General features: G+C 37.7%; 1 long non-coding RNA gene across 1 annotated transcript; it reads right to left on the reverse strand.

The window, feature by feature from the left end:
• Nucleotides 1–1306: 1306 nt before the first annotated feature.
• LOC111737541 lies at nucleotides 1307–3235 on the reverse strand. The gene is made up of 3 exons (XR_002779460.1): nucleotides 3169–3235; nucleotides 2625–2756; nucleotides 1307–1564 (listed from the first exon to the last, which is right to left on the reverse strand). It is a non-coding gene; the product is annotated as an uncharacterized LOC111737541 (long non-coding RNA).
• Between the last annotated feature and the right edge of the window lie 737 nt (nucleotides 3236–3972).

A 3972-nucleotide genomic window follows, 5' to 3' on the forward strand; every position in this document is an offset into this window, starting at 1 on the left:
TGAAAAGTGTCACTCGTGACCTAGGAATATCAGAAGAACATTTTAGATCATAGAAGATTTGGGGTATCAGAATTTCCTATTATTTGGGAGAAAATAAGACTTGGGAAGTTACCCATTTATAAAGAACCATAGGGTTGTAAACTCCTTGTATTGAAAATTCAAAGAACTTTATAAAGAAGTTTATAAAACGTGTACCACATTGAGCATTGAAGAATGTTAGATAATGGGCTTTAGATAGCCTCAAGTTTATCCTTTTTAACCTGGAAATAAGAAAATTGAAGCACAGATAGAACATGAGTGGCAGGGTTGGCCCTCAAAGTTCAGCGTTCAAAAGAGGCTCGACCCCCAGGTTGGGCTGGATACCCACCCTCTGTGCTTCCGTGGCATGCATCACACTCAATTCTAAACATCCATTTGCTTTCTAATCTTCTCTATTAATCAATGGTCTCTTTGAAAGTGGACCCATGTCTGATTTATTTCTGTATCCAAGCATCTAGTACAATAAATAAATTGTTATGGAGTACATGTATAGGATATAATATGTACTCTGTTGGGTGCTCAGTGTTGTAGTGATGTAAAAAATGATTTACATATTGAAATAGGCCCTCCCACCTACAATGTGATGTAAAAAATGATTTACATATTAAAATAGGCCCTCCCACCTACAATGTCACATTTAACTGATTCCACATTTTTTTTTTTTTTTGAATACCTATTGTAGGAGAGACATCAGATTAGGGAGCTGGATGTTCAATGGAGAATGAAGAAGAAATGATTTCTACCCACAGGGAACTTAACATGTAGGAAGAGAGAGATCTTAAACAAGTAAAACCTCTCATATACAATTCTAACTAATAATAAATGCTAAGAAATAAAAGGACATAGAATGTATGTTGAGGGTGTATGATTTACATTGGGAGATCAGGAGAGGCTTCTTTCTGAGGGAAGGACACTTGAACTGAGACCCGAGTGATGGAGAAGAGGCGATGAGGTGTCAGTGAGAACTTCCCAGGTGGTGGTACCAGTACGTGAGGTTGCCTTGACACAGAAAGGAACGGAATGAGTCGGAGTGACCTGGCTAAATGTTAGCAAGCAAAAAGAAAAGAGGTGCAAGGTGGAGTGCGACAGGTGGACGGGGCCAAAGCATGAGAGGTCATGGTAAGAAACTGGGATTGTATTCAAAGTGTAACCCAATTAAAAAAAAAAACTTTTATTATTTTAAAATGGTTTTAGCTTTTGAGAATTATTGAGAACAGAGAATTCCTGTATCTACCACATCCAGTTTCCTTATGATTAACATCTTATATTATTAGTATAGTGTATTTGTCACAATTCAGGTATTCACAATTCAATTATTATTAACTAAAGTCCATACTTTACTCACATTTCTTTAGTTTTTCTCTAATGTTCTTTTTCTGTTTCATTATGTCATCAGGATACCATAATAGAATTAATCATCATGTCTTCTTAGGTTCCTCTTGGTTGTGACAGTTTTTCAGGTTTATGTTTGATTTATATCTCTATCCCAGTACCTAGCACAAGATGCTAGGACTCAATAGGTTCACTGAGGATAAGAACACAGGCACTGTTATCTCTCTATCTCTCTATCTGTATCTATCTCTACCTCTACCCCTACCTCTCTCTCTCTCTCTATCCTCTCTCTCTTTCTCTTTTATCTCTATCTATCTATCTATCTATCTATCTATCTATCTATCTATCTATCTATCTATCTATCATCTATCTATCTATCTATCATCTATCTATCTATCATCTATCTATCTATCTATCTATCTATCTATCTATCTATCTATCTATCTATCTATCTATCATCTATCTCTAGTTCTACATATACCTTCCGGACTATGTATATACAAAAGAGGGGGGTGCTGTTAAAATTTTCCTGCATATCCTTTCTGCGTTAAGACAGGGCACTGATGATCCTGGGTACAGATCCATACCCACTGCTCTATCAAGCCTAGTTCATTGGCTGACAAAGTCAGGCAGCCTTTAGGATGTTTTTTTTCAAATTTCCATTTATGTAGACAGATAGATAAATAAAAATAATTTTTGAATTTTAGAAAAGCTCTATTTAATTTTTGCCTTAATGCCAGGAGTACTTTGGATTCTATGACAGACATCATTTTAATTGTCTTTCCTTCTTCTTTCGGCTCTCATCCCTGTTCCTTCCTTTATGTCTGCCATCTCCTATTCACTCCCTGTCTTCTCCCCATTAGCAAGAGCTGATGAAGCGTTAGGCCAGCGCTTCATTTGACTTTGAACCATGATTGGATGACTTTTCCAAGCTATTCGGTTCGAGAAACCTAAGCACTCTCTACCTTCCTTCTTTTATGAAGGAGGTCGTGACCCCGGAGCAGCCCTGCACCTTCCTCCCATCTGAGGGGCCCTGGCTCCTGAGCATCTTGTCCTGAGAGGACAGTGCGGCAGACCGCTTTCTGCTTCTAGTTCCAAGTCCACCTTTATATTCCACGCCAACAAGAGATTCCTGCTACTTGAACGGCAAACAAATTTCCCTCTAAAGTAGTCAATGTTGGTGGCCAAAATATATTTTTTTGCTCAATTAAATTTTGATTATAAACGTAACCTCCCTTTGTCTCATCCCTCACCTCCAACTTTCTCGAAAGGCTTTTCTTTGTACCCGGAAGAGTAAGCTTTGCGAGGGCAGGACAGCGCCTTCTCCCATCTCCACGAATTGTGCTTCCTGCAGGGTCTTGCCAATCAGCCAATGTTTACTGAATCTAATAGAAAGATTTTATACAAATTAGACCCATCCTTTTGTAGACATGTTTTATAAATCTAGGTTCAGTTGAACAACAACAGCTGTTTGATTCTTCCGAGGGAAACGGAAGGGGGGTATGTATTTGTGTATGACAAAACTTCAGTTAAATAGTAACTAGAATCACTGCTTTAGGTTTCGCTTTTAGAAGAGAATAGAGAAAGAAAAAGGGAAAGTGGCTGAATGAAGAGAATCAGGGATTTAATAAGTAAGAAGTACACAAGGCCTCTGGCACACAACTGAAACCTAATCTGCGTTTAGCCTAATCCGCTATTCAGTCCTGATCCCAAGGTCTGGCCAGGTCATCACCTAGAAAGGAATAATTCCACCCTGTTTGTCCACCTGGCTTTACAACGACAGCACTGTAGACTTACTTGCATTCCAGCGATTTTCTTGAGCAAGGGCTGAAACAAGGAAGCAGTGGTGTCGGGGGAGGTGAAATTTAGGAGTGTAAGGTCTGGTTTAGATCCTACCTTTGTCTATTCAAAGTGTTAGATTGAGTGAGTTAGCTAACCTTTCCGAATTTGCTTTACTCACCTATGAAATGGTATGATGGTGCTGTCTGATGAGCATCGATTGAGATGATGCTATATATAGTGTGATATATAAAGTCCTTGGCATAGAATAAGCACCTAATAAATGTAAGCTTCTATTATAAGCTATATGGGTTTCCTGATTAAACTACTGTCATCTAGAATGATTTATAGTAACCATTTCATGACTACACTATTAAATCTGGAATTTACTGTGTGTGTGTGCGCGCGTGTGTGTGTGCATGTGTGTATCCAGAAAAATCTTACTCTTCTGAAGATGTCTTTTAGTAGCAACATCTCATTGCAATACAACCAAGAACCATAAACCATATACAAACAGTCTCTGAACAGACACAATAGATGAGGCAAAATTCATGGATTAAATAAGACAAAAATATTTTCTTCAGATTAGAGCGCCTCTGATGCTTATCCATCTGTATGAGAGGTCAGAGCTGGCTTTGTATCTTTAAAGAAATTGTTTATTTGTTTATTTGCATGCATAAAATTTGACAGGTTTAAAATTTTTTTACAGTTTTATGGCTGAATGTTTGACAAATAAAAATTGTATATGTTTGAGATGTACAATGTGGTTTTCATATATGTGTACATTGTAAAATGATTAGTATTATCAAGTTAGTTAACATG

This window comes from Pteropus vampyrus, unplaced genomic scaffold, assembly GCF_000151845.1.
Source record: "Pteropus vampyrus isolate Shadow unplaced genomic scaffold, Pvam_2.0 Scaffold28, whole genome shotgun sequence".
Taxonomy (NCBI): Eukaryota; Metazoa; Chordata; class Mammalia; order Chiroptera; family Pteropodidae; genus Pteropus; species Pteropus vampyrus.